Genomic DNA, 13,907 nt, shown 5'->3' on the forward strand with positions numbered 1-13,907 from the left:
GTACAGCACAGACGTACAGCACAGACGTACAGCACAGAGGGCACATGTGTTTAGTTCATTTGTCACTTCCTCCGGACGTCTGACTTTTCCGTTGTGTGACAGAGCGGTCGTACCATGTTGGCCATCTTGATGTAGAACAGACAGTAGGAGTCTTCATTCTGGTAGACGTAGGCCAGAGCTCTGGGATCTGTTTCGTCCTTGGTCAAAGAACTGATGCGGCAAATGTCATGGTCATGAAGTACAGCCTGGAAATTAGATGAAGAAGAGATTTTTTTTCCCTGATGAATAAGTTGATTCCAGGTAAGTGGGAAAATTCAAAAAACACATTTTTAAATGTGTGCAAAACTGTAATTTTCTTTCTGATATTTGTTGGGTTTTTTTTGTCCATTTTCTTGACTGACTTGACACGACAAAACAATGACCTGTGGTTTGAACTGATCACTTTATTTCGTAGGTTACAACTTCAATCTATTAGTATCTACGAACTACTTTAGTTAATTAGAGCCAGACATTATTAGATTGTAGGTAAGCCAGTCAGACACATGCGCTATGTCGATGAGGATTTTTTTTGTGGTCAAGTTTTACTATTTCTACAAATTTGAAGTATGAGTCTCTGCAACCAACACATCCTGCCACTGGAGGCGCCATTTAGCGCTGCTGCAACTCACAGGCTGTCGCACAGGTGGGAACCTAACCCAGGACTCTCTGTTCTCTGCTAACCACTACACCGAGGAACCCCTGACAGATACAGTCAGCGTCCGTGTTGATGTTTCATACCCCAGATCGATCATCCAGGATTTTCAGGCTGGTGGAGAAAACTTTGAGCCAAACTCTCTTTTTATGCTTCCCCTGTCGCCGTGCTGCAATCTCCATCCCCTAAACACACACAGAAAAACACACGTACAAGGTAAAAACATTACAATCCTGACACACAGGTTTAACTGATTATTAGCAACAGTGTAGAATTACAGGTCAGTGTGTGATGACTTTAGTTAAACCAAAAACTACAACTCAACTTCACTTCTTCTGTTCGTTCGTTTTGACATTTTTTAAGGAATAATTTCCCTGTTGACGTTCACGTTACACTAAGGAAGAACGTCTTTGGATCAGGCCGAGAATCAATCATCATTACCAACAAACAACGTCAGATATTTTTTGGAACCTTCAAGAAGAACTGGGTTGAAAAAGCACTTTTGTTTATGGAACAAATTATGACTTTTCTAATGTCCAGAACCAGTGAAGGTTGCCTATGTTATATCAACACTGTGGAGTACAGTCAGAGGACTTTCCATTCAGGAAAAATAACGTCAATGTCAATATAATTTCACTGCCGAGCCTCTGTTAGCAGTTGAGGTGCGGAACTCTTGGGCCAACAGTCTGTCAAAGCAGTGATCATGGGAAACATCACAGGAAACTGGAATGGGTAAAAGTTCTGTGGGAAGGTTAGTTTGTGTCAGAGAATGTTTTCACTCGTACGGTTCATGATTGGTTTTTGTCCTAAATGTTGTGGAATGAAGTCTTTAAAAACATATGCAACATGAAATACGTTCTATTATTTCTTATATTTTGGAGGGAAATTCTATTAAAAGATGGCAGGGTTTCAACAGTTAGTGTTCAAAAATACAGTTTTACTAACGGCATTTGTAACCTTTTTTTAAAATGTATTTTCCATTTCAAAAATGTATCTTTACTTTGTTGGTGGCAGATTAGGCTAGGCAACCTGTAACAGTAACAGTTGTCTAGTGTGTTGAAAAAGCATCATGGTTAAAGTCAGAAACACACTTTTTTATTCTTACTATTTATATATTTTAAGATTAACATTAAAATAATTTGTTAATAATATAAATGCAGAGCCTGTTTCATGAATATTGTAAACGATGAACATCAAAACATATATTCTAAACTTACCGCAATGATTAATAACATCATCATTCCTTAATTTCTAACCTCTAGAGTCTCTTCGTTACTTTGTCTCCCTCGTGTGGCCTGTCTGTGCCCTTGTTTTGTTCGCCTCTTTTAGCCTCCAGCTCCCGACTCCCCACTGACACTCCTAATAGAATTCAGGTCATCTCTCACATCCCTCATCCCAGTGTCTCGACTGAACTGTGGTCTTTGTTCTTTTTCCACCAGATTCTTTAGGAGAATCTGTGGCGTTGAGATTAGACAACAATTGATCTTTCTTTACTCAGACATATTGTCTCCGTCTGCTCGAGAGTTCACCAGGGTGTCAGCAGCGCCTCCAACAGTGCAACACTTCTAAGACTCCATGGACCACATAGAGGGCAGGTGATATGGGCTACAGACCGCAGAGATAAGCGCGGTCTAGACTGTATTTCAGCCCACAATGACAAGGATTTGCGTAGTCGATTAATCAGGCCTGTATTTTTTCTAAAGGTTAGAGTTCAGCGCCCTTAAATCACCTGTATTTATGCACGTTCAGATGTCAAACCTTATCATTTTAGAAAAACAGTCTTATCAGCTGATGTTAAATTAAAAGCCACTGACTTATTGACTTTTCTGTTCACTCTGAGTCCGACACTCAGACTTTTCCCCTGAGTCCGGCTCCTGCTTCTGTGTCACAAAAACAAACGCTGCCCAAACACAACATGGTGTGGTATGTTTTAATCAGGCCTGTCATGTGACACCAGAACCACGGTGTTTATTTAAACTTTCTCTTGGGTCAAATGAGGACGTAAAGCTCACATTACAGATGATTAGTTGTCTTCAATCAAAAGAAAACAGAGGTGAGTCTACACACACACACACACACATAACCTTTAGTTTCATCATGGAGTCCCAGCACATCTTTCCCCCCTGAGAATCAGGCACCGGGTCAACGCCGATAAGCTTTGCTTGGTATCGAACCCCATCTCCATGGAAACGGGAGATGGCGACTGCAGGTGTCCCGCTGTTTCCTAGGAAACATAAGCAGAGGAGATAAACATTTGTGTTGGTTCAGATCTGTGACTACAATGATGCAAATTTCAGTTTCTCATCATTTATTTAATGATTTTTTTTTTGTTCTGAAAATGTGTGAAAAAAAATTCAAACTTAATGTTGAAACAATGATCCTGGTGTTTTTGAATTTCTTGCTGAAATAAGCACGGGTAATGTTGTGATAATTAACACACTTTATGTGCTGCCAAAGGTCGACTCCTCAGCTGTTTAAACATGTGATATAAGATGTGTCGGCCTCCAGTCCTGGTTTATTTTACCATCACTTCTTACATAAGCAACACTTCTCTTATAAACAGTTGAAGTCAACAACAATCGCTCTGTTAACTGCTGTGTTTCTCACACACATTCTGCTGATGATGTTCAACTGCAGTCGTGACTGACATGTGACTGACAACTGAAGGAAATCGTTATATTGCCCAGAAGAGCAAGTTGGCAAATTACGAGGCAGTAAAAACCAGCTGAGGTGGTAGAAAATCACATGTTTCTTTTGTTTCTCAGAGACTTTTCACAAAACAAATAATATTATTTTAATTTAGGTTTTCCTGTAAATTCATATGTGCATATTCTTGTTGTATGTAAAGGTCTAATTTTGATATTTTCATATATTAAAAATAGTTAAAAAATAAAATAAAATAAATAACTGTCCCGCCGCAACGACACCCATTTTCTTTCGCCCAGAAGTTTTAGAAAAAGTTCCAACGTCCACAACATTACGAACGCGGATCTCAGATGGAGATGCTTATCTGTTGACTTTGACCAGTTGTTTTAAGAACCAGTCAAACACTCAGGAGAGTTTGATACAGTTCAGAGTGTTGTTTTGTTTGTTCTGGATCTGAATCCAACTCTGTGATTTTTTTTTTTAGATTTTTTTTTTTGCATTTGTCACCATGGTGGTAACCTCCAACAGAAGCCTCTCAAACCATCTCCTCACTCAGGTTCCTGTCACTCATACACATCAACCCTGACACTCCCTTATATCCACTCCACTTTCACTGTGAACAATTGACGCCACATCTTTAACTGATCCTCACACCTCACGCCATGTGAACAATTGACGCCACATCTTTAACACCTCACCCTTATTCACTTTCACATATTCTGTCTTTCTCCTAATGACTTTCAGTATTTCACTGCGTGTCACTAACAGTGATTCAAGGCGAGTTACTTCAAGTGTCTCTTACAAGTACAAGAGATTGAAAACCATACAAACAGTGCAGTTGTCCCGCTGCTGTTTAGCGTCACTGCTCTCTTGCTTCCCGTCCATCACATTAATGTAGTCTGTGATGTGACACCGACAGATACAAGTGTGTTTAGAATTTATGTTTATAAAATCATCAGCCAAAATACAAACGCAGACGGACATAAACTAGACCAGAGCTGCAGCTGAAAAACCTCTGTGTTAGTGACCAACAGAAAGGGTTTGATGCTCGTCTCCTCTGCAGCGTGACTCACTCCACTGTACTCTTTGGCTCTGACTCCAGATTCTCTGCTGAACATTTAGTCATTTAGAGTAAAGTTTACGTACAGTGTGAAACAGTTTACACAGTCTGCAGCTCATTGAAGAAAAAGGAGTTCTTAAAATGTACTGATCAGTACAATCCCATCATCGCTCAACAGGGAACAAACCCAGTGTGTGCTGGGAAGACCTGACTAAGCATGCAGACGAAATCTGCATCAACAAACAACAGTCAGATGAACAATTGTGCATTCAACTGATTTGTAGGTAAATATAATAAAATATTTAAGACCATAAAAAAATATTCTTTTCAAATTTTGTCCTACATTTTTTATAAATAACCATAAATCTGACGGTACGTTCACCTGTGTTGTATAGTATATAAACTACTGACATTTGTAGACATTCATACCCAACCCACGTGGGTCGGGTATGAATGTCTAACTGGCATCAGGTCTTTAGCCCAAAGACAAACCAGCTCTCAGAATCAAATTTCCAGACTCTCCAGTTAAAGACGCCCCACGATCCAACCACTCGTCCACAGCACAAAAAAAAAAAAAAAAAAATTACAGCTGTTTATTCAATAAATGTATTGTTAATATATTGAATATGATCATGAGAAAATACCAGATTTAATATGTATTAAACTGTATCTAATAAATTAATATTCAGTAAAGTGAATACACCGTGAGCTCGTTGTAAACACTGAAGAGAATCTGAGTTTATGTTTTAAATTACAAATATATCAAATCATGAACTGCAATATCGTTGCATGGCTTCACGTTTCTCTCGCTCTCATTTAATACTTCAGGTGCAGGAGCCGTATAAAAGCCCACCACATCATGTCCTAGTTTCTGTGAAATCGTGTCTATTAAGGTGTGGACCTTAAACTATAAATAATCATGAAACTATAACCTCAAAAGGCTGCCAACGTAAGGTGAGAGGACAACATCTGATTCTAGGTTACTGGATTGTCTTTCACATTTTTTATGATCATAAAACTCCCCGCAGGGCTTCTGCTGTATTTTATAGTCAAAGAGTGAGGAGTCTGCCCCTCCTAAACCGATCATAACGTCATAAAAACGATGGACAATGATTGACATCACAGAAGAGCCTTTACAAGAACATGAAGTACCAAAAATGCCCCGTTTGGAGGAGATGTTTCTAGATAAACGGGAGCTGTGGTTGGAAAAGTATTTGAAGAATTTCCAGTAAGAAGCTGCTGCGCTCTGACGGGACACGACAGAGGAAGAAGGAAGAACACAACAAACAGTCGTACCTGAAAAACACTCCTCCTTCTCATCAGACACTAACAAAGCCGCGAGGACAAACTGTCTCTTACCAGCAGTGTTTGGAACCGATTACAGCACAGAGTACAGTAATAGTCATTTGTCAGTTACCAACAGTAACCTGTTCAAATGACATGTCGCTTGTTCCCAGCGAATCCAAGTCACATGGGGAAAAGACAGAAAGACAAAGACAACGGTTTGGCTTTAAACTACAGACTGTCACTGTGAAGACAATGATCTGTGATCAAGTGATGACAAAGTATGGTCATTCTTGTGACTAAGCTGATTATGATGAAATACTACTGCAGTGTGTCTGAAGTGAAAACAAACATAAATCTCCAGTTTGGTACAGAAAGGACTAGCTGTGGTTTAACCGACAACTTTGAATGTATTTGTATCACAACAGGATGCCCATTATATTATAAAAAAAATAGCTAAAAGCTAATCACAGGTGATTTATCTGTAAATTTAAAAGCAATATTTGCTGTGGAAAGTAGCAAGGATTTCAGGACAGATCACCATTTAGTTTACAGGTGAAGATATGGAGGTATTTTACTATTTTTAGAAAAAGAAAATGGAACTTATTAGAGATCGGACAAACCTTCAGGTATCATTTTGTCTTATCCTGTTCTGCATCTGTTCCAGTGACATTCTAACATTGACCCAGGTGAATCATCATCCTCCCAGGGCGAGGTCACCTGCTAAGTTTTCAGGTGACTCTGTATTCAGGTATTCGTCTAATCTGAGGCTGAATACCAGGATTTTCCAGCAGCCAATCAGAACTGAAGAAACTTCTGGATGTGAGGAGGAACGTCCTCTAGAAACTAAGACCGTCCAGTTGTCTATGTCTGCACTGTTTGGGATGAAATGAAGTGAATCACTGAGAACCTACACATACATCTTCATTTTAGACCACTTACTATTGTTTAGCCAATTACTCATTCTAGAAAAACTATTAGCAGTGTTAAAGGGCTACTTTTCCTGCATCTCCACAGGTCAAAGTTTCCGTCTCAGGAGACCCACTCTTCATTTTTTCTCGATCTAAATACCTCTGGTGCTGGAGGAGATCCAGGGTCGGACAGCAGCTTGGCTCGGAGCAGGACAGCTCCCAGACGTTTGCGTTGTCTCCATCATGAGCAGATCTGTGAGGAAACCAAAGGCCGCTGAGTTCAGGATCCCTGTGAAAAAGAAACGTGGTTGCCATGGCTGCCAAGTGCAAACGGAGTCTGTTCATTATCCCGAGGAGAGCATGAGACACCAGAACCTGTCCAACTGTCGAGAAAGCAGAGAATTCATTTAGAGGAAACTCACCTGCTCTGCGTGGTGTGTGTGTCTGCTCTGACGGCGGTGCTCGCCCGGAATCACAGATGAAAATACTCCGAGTCAAAGGTCAGGCCGTAGACTCACTGGTGATATATTAACATCCTCTGGGAGACACGAGGACATGGGAACACTGGAGAGGCTTTGGCTGCTTTCTTTCTCAGAGAGGATGAGCCTGAAGTCATACACAGTCATTTTCTCTAGAAACAACTCTGGGGGATATTTTCTTTAAATAACAGCTTACAGTACATCCAACATCTCAAGCTTCAGGAAAATATGCCCATGAAGAGGAAAAGACCAAACTCTGAACTCTATGTGTATTTTAATTACTTTGTAATTCAAGTTTTTGTTTTATTACCATGTGTCCTGTGGTGTAGTTTTACATGTCATGCTCTCTTTGCCCTTGTTTTAATTGCAAATAAATTGCTTTGAACTGGATTTATTTACATCACTTTACAGTTGTATATTTTGAGTATTTTCGTATCATATAATCGGTCGGATAATTAAATGTATGGTACGATGAGTGAATGGCACTCAGACTATAAACACATGTTGATATTGATGTTGTTACTGTCCTAGGAAAAAAATCAGATTTCAGGATACCATCAAGAGTGGAATTTAATATTAATATTAATATTAATTTTAGTGAAAAACAAAACTACAATAAGAGAGTTAGAGTCAGTGACTGATGATTAATGCTGAATAATAAGAACCTGCTAACTTTTTAAAATATAATTTTGAACTGTACTGTTTTAGTGCCAATGCTAACCCCTACTGGTTGGTATTAGTACTACTGTCAAATTACATTTTCACACCGTGTGACAGCCCTTCAATGTACACACATTCAGCTATATGTCTTTCAACACCTGTTTTTTTATGACAGGAAGTCAATTTGTACTGAAATACTGCCCCCTGCTGGGCGGTTTTACACTGGAAACAGAAGATCAAAAAGATATATATATATATATATATATATATATATATTTTTTTTTTAAAAGTTAGAGAACAGTTTTGCTACAGGGAAACATCACCATCATAGTTTGTGGCTTGTTATAAACCTGATGGCTTTATAAATCATCACCACGACACAGACATGACATTTCTCTAAAACAGCTTTGCTACAAGAAATGCGTTACAGCTACTTCACCTGCAGTAATCTGTATCATTTGTGTCGTGGGTCTTAATGTACCCAGTCCAAATGCAGACCTCTTTCCCAGAGTCAGAGATGATATTCAGAGACTGTGCTCACGGGACGTCATGACTCAACTGGACAAATAAATAAGTGCACTCAGACATTACATCTGCTCTCAAACAATAACAGTCGCTGTACGTCATTTTAATGAAAGCTTTTAGTGAGCCACTCTGATTCTAACTTAGATTAATGTATATACAGTATGTAGGAGCACCAACCGGGTCATGACCCCTTTACATTAGTCACCAGTTCTTGACCTCTGTGGTCATTAAACCCTTCGAGTCCACAGAGTTAATTATAACACACCTCCTTACAGCTCTTACTCCTCTGTGGATCTGATTAATGACCCGTGAAAATGAATATGTCCATGAGGTAACGCAGGGACAAACCGAGCTTCACTATCCTGGGCAGTAGAAGTAAAAGGTATTTACGTTTTGTTGGCTTCACTCCTGTGTTTTTCACATGGAATCAATCTGCTGTGTTTGGAGATGACCGTTTAGGCTGCGTTTAAATTAGAACCAGATTAACCTGTTGGCAAGACCCGGAGCAAAATTGAGCTGTGGGCTGCTGCTGACCCCGGCTGCTCCCTCTCTTTTGTATTACTTGCCTTTGCACGCCCACATACACTGCAGTGTAGCGCATGCTCTACTTTACAGTGTGATTTGATTTAGGTCAAAATCCAGCACTTTATTTGCGCTGTAATAATACTTTATGTGAGGTCAAGTTTAGGGAAAGTATAATGAGTACCTCGGTAAGGTTCGAGGACCTTTGTCATGGTTACAACAATAAATATGTGGTTGAGGTCATAGCCAGATGATGGCGTTTGCCAGTAGAAACCAGCGTGCTTGTCACTATGAATTACAGGCTAACGATGTTATTGTATTTAATTTAATTGCTCTTTATTTACGTTGCCCATAATCCCCCATATGTTACTGTATGTCAGGGCACTTTTTCACAGTAAAGCCGAAAGCGTGCAATATTTTAAAGCGAAAGCCAATAGTTACCACTATGAGCAAAACCTTGGCAAGAGTGAGGAGGAAAAATTCTAACAGAAACAAAAATCCAGAGCAGACCGGACGGACATGTGTCTCCAGTGGTAAAGGCCAGCCTCGTGTTTGTCGATAGGATCAATGACTGATGCCGGTGAGCGAACGTTCCACAGTCGGTACCTAGATAACACCAACCATTAGTGTTTTCCTAAGCCACCTCTGTTTACATGGTCTACAACAGACTCGTAACTAGTCAGAGCATCAACAGAAACAGGTTTTCATCCTTCCTTTATAAACAGAAAGAGAGGGAGTGGGTGGAAGTTTAACTTGTACAGTAATTACTACCTTTTCTTACAAGGTTTATTTTCCTTTGTTTTGGTTTTAGCTTTCAATCTATGTACAGAAAGAGTTCAAAGAATACCACATGAGTATTATTTATATTACTGGATACTGGTTTGGTTCTAACTGAAGCTGGTGGATTCATGAATGAACTAGGTTAATGATTCAAATATATTACTGATTGAAGCATTGCAATAAATGGTTTGTCATGTTGACGTTAATATTTATTTATATAATATTGTTTGTCATGTGTTGGAGTATATGTTGTTATTATAGGTTTTGTATATAGACCAAATATTTAAATTGTTTTTGTTCATTTTATTGGTGTTTGTAATTATACTATAAATGTTCTTCAAGAACAGCTCTACAAGAAACAAGCAAAATAATCTGAAATGTCATCGTTCATTTTGTGCTGTGCCTTTGGTACGTGAACACATTGCTGCAGTGAATTAACTTAAAGTAAAAACTGCAGTGCATTATAATCCCTATGATAATACTTTACTATCAACAAATACGTCGATCAACATGTTGAAAAAATTAGGTTTGGAAAGTTATTTTTTTCGATGTAAAAACGTATGAGCCAGGAATTAGACGTCAGCTGATGTTTACGTTAGCAAAGAAGCTTTTGTACGCAGAAACATTTTCTCAGGAAGCAAATTTAATTTGCTCAATCCCACCACCACCCCAAAAGAAGAGAAGATTTCATGCGAGATTAGGCAGTGTTTTCTTAAACTCTCTTAAAATGAAGAGGGTTCTGTTTTAAGATAAAATAACAAACCAACTTCGGGAACAAAGCAGGATATTTCAGCAGAGTGGAGGAGACCTTACAACCCCAGGACACAACCCAGGATCTACAGGCAGAGTATTATAATCCCATTTCGGCACAGAGGGGGTTTCAAGTCTCTCTTTTTTACGAGAACAAGTGTGGGATAACAGTTTTCCCAACAGTCTCAATGAAAATGAATTAACAAGTCAAAAGGTCAAAGACACCCCCCACCCTCCCTCTCCCTCTCTCTCTGTCTCTCTGTGTCTCTCTCTCAGCCTCACACATACACACATACACTTGGGAGAGAACAGTAGCCTGCAGCTCTGGGAATATCAAACACACACCCCACAGTCCTTACATAAACTGTGTGTGGGCTGAGTCATCAGTCCATGTTCATGTGAAACAAATAAACAACCTCCTGCAGCCACTTAGTACAATTAACGAGGTAAACACAGTGGTCGACTGTTGGCAGGTAAATTGACAGATAATTAGTTGAATGTTAATTGGGTAAATAAGGTAGGAGGATTTTGGTAACATCAGTCATCGCTCTGTGACAGCAGTGAAGGCATAGCTTTGTTGAACCTGTCATAAACTGACTGTGTTGAAGCACAACTGAACTTTCTCATTACAATTTCTTTTTTTTAGATTATTATAAAAGATGTATCAATCCAGGTCATGTGATGAATTTTGAAAGTAGAAAAAAAATCCATAAAAAAAAAACCAAAATCAAAATTCTTAATAAAATGCTATTTCTAAATCATCTGCTAGGGGCGCAAGGAGTCAGAGTAGAAGAAGTTTCAGGAGTGAAAACAAAGTAGCCCAGACATGACTAACTCCTTTAACAAATCCAGACCCAGAACTGCACTTAAAAAGTGCTGTTCTTTGAAAATGAATTCTTGCTGTAGAAATAGTTTTTTTTTAAAAATATGCAATTTAATGGAAGTGGACAGTTTGCCTTGGTGGAATGCTATTGTTCATGCGATGACGTCATTTCTTTGTCTTTAGAAATCTGAGGTTGTCCGTGATGTGTTTTGTAAAAGGATATTTCGTATTATATAAGATTGTTTAAGATTTTCCAATATACCTGTACTTATTGGCAAGACATATATAATAACGTAGAAAAATAAAATCATGGATTTACTGTTATTGACGGGTAACAGTGTTATGATCGTACCAGTCCGGCCCTCTTCACGTCTAATCTGAACCAAGATGGGTCGGACACTCGTGGGTTAGAATGTATGAATGTTAGAAGAAAGTAAGGTTATACACAGTGGATAGGTCGGCAGATTACCATGAAGTTAGTTCGGTAGGTTAGGTAGACTGGTAGGTTGGAATTTTTATTTGTCAAAATATAAATAGTTCGTAAACTGGAGGAGGACAGGTATGTTGATGAGGACGTAGGAATGGAAGGTAGGCTAAGATGATGGTCGGGGAATGAACTGTGGGAATCACTCAGGGTTTCACCTGACTGGATAAAATGTTGGACTGCGCTGGAACTTTGAGTTCCCCCATGTTCAGACTTCAACCGGATTACATGTCATCTCTGGGTGAATACCATGAAAACCTTTGAACATTCGGCTTACATTAAACGTGTGTACATGATCGTAATCAAAATAAAGACAGGGTACGCTCTCACTCTGTACATGTGCGTGCAGTCTTTGAATGTGCTCATATTGATTACATTCTGTTCCTGATATGTCCCAGTGCTAATTCCATACGGACATCTTTGTATGCGCTCATTGTCATACGCGACACTGAATATGATTCTAAACAAAAATCTTTTTTGCTTATTTCTGGCTACGTTTGCAGGCAGATGACACATGGTAGCCAGTTAAGAGTGTGGCCGAGTGCCAAACTCCTGTGTGTCTTTACAACCATAAACAAAGCCTTATATAGGGAGTGTCACAGGTCTTTCAAAAGAGACCCAACAACACGACTCTGGAGGATCATTTAAAGGCAAAGACCGTCCACGAAAAAAAAAAAAAAAATACAAGCTTACAATAATCCAAGCTGGCAAACAAAGTACAAAGCGCCAGGATGAGAGTCAAAATACAGGTCAAAGGGATCAAAACAAGCGGGAACACAACGGAGACGACATTTTTGTTGCATGGCACAAAAAGAACCTGGCAGGAAAGTGTAAACAGGATGCCGTTCAAATGGGGACGCGACATTAGGAGTGTGTTTAAATGCCCTCCGCATGTTGTAATCACTGCAATCTAAGCAAATTTTTCTTGAAAAGTTCAGGGAAAATGCCAGAACCCACAAAAGTTGTTTAGGGTTTTAATTTCCTGGATTATTTTTATTTTGTCTTGAAAAATATATACTTATATACTCAGATCAGAAGTTTAGATATTACGAAGCAGATGGCAGGAGAAGCAGAAATTAAGGTTGTATAAACACTGGAGTGGATTGTTTCTATTCCAGAACCAGTTGAACTTTCAAAAATGAGATTTCAATGGCTCCATAACACACAACATAATCATGAAAAAATCAGATTTTATCATCCATATAGAACCACGGCTGTGAACAAGAACTGTATGCAACAGTATCTGTGTGAGCACATGTTTCAAACGTAAAGACTTCTACTGATTCCTGAAGTAACTTAATACGAAACCAGCACAGATTCTTGGGGTGAAACACTTTGGATCATTACATTACAAACACGTATCATTTCATCAAGAGGAGAAAATACATGAACGTTTGACATTCACACCGTAGGAACCAGGTTGAAGCTGATCTACTGGACAGTCTTACTGTTCAGAATCCAGTTGGAATTAGTTTCATTTTCAAACAGAACGACACTGATATAAGAGGTTACTTTAAACCCAGCAGATCATTCCTGGCATCACTGAGAGTTTTGTCTATTATAGTCTGTGGTAGCGGATTTCAACATGCGGTCCATGAACCTTCAGAGGTCTACCGAGGTACTACAGGTGGACCGTGAATCTCGGGGTGATTTAAACAAAGAAAATATATATTATAATAATTCCTAACTCCTTCCATGAGAATCACTGACGACCCCTGGTCTCTGGTTAATATGGTAAACTGGGTGGTTAATTGTCATTAAAAAGAACAGTAACTTGTCTCGGTGTGGGTGTGGACAACTGTAGCAACTGCAGCCCATTATTTATCAGACACCATCGTGTTTGGTCTGGATTAAATTCCCACTGAACCGTGACAGAGTCTGGCCTGTCGTGGTCTGTGAAGGCACAGGTTGTGTGTCAGTCTCAGTCATTTCTGTTCCTGAACTTCTTTCCTGTTGGAAAAGAATCAAAGCGTCGGCGTGTCCCTCACAGGAACATATCCAAAACAGTCACAAAGGTGTAGTTTTACCTTTGAGGACGGCTAACCTTTACACTGCATTGGAACAGATGATGTACTGTACGTTGCCTTAACTCTATCTGCCCCTGAAGATATTAAAGAGTATGACTTTATTTAACTGAAGGTAATGGCTGGTAAACGGCCAACCGCAGTAAGTTGTTCCATTGTCAGAGTGGATTACTTTCAATGAACAAAAACAGAAAAGCACCAACGGTTCCAACATTTGTTCTCCTGATGGAGCAGTAGTAGAGAGTGGGAGGTGGGGGGTTGGGGAGGT

The 13,907-nt window shown here is 39.3% G+C and overlaps 1 protein-coding gene across 13 annotated transcripts in view; it reads left to right on the top strand.

Annotated features, from left to right (window-relative positions):
* The window catches only part of dock7 (dedicator of cytokinesis 7), a 428,740-nt gene that overhangs the window by 179,436 nt on the left and 235,397 nt on the right, over window positions 1-13,907 (top strand). The gene's annotated exons all lie outside the window — the stretch shown is intronic.

This window comes from Cynoglossus semilaevis, chromosome 2, assembly GCF_000523025.1.
Source record: "Cynoglossus semilaevis isolate Cse_v1.0 chromosome 2, Cse_v1.0, whole genome shotgun sequence".
In the NCBI taxonomy this organism is placed as follows: domain Eukaryota; kingdom Metazoa; phylum Chordata; class Actinopteri; order Pleuronectiformes; family Cynoglossidae; genus Cynoglossus; species Cynoglossus semilaevis.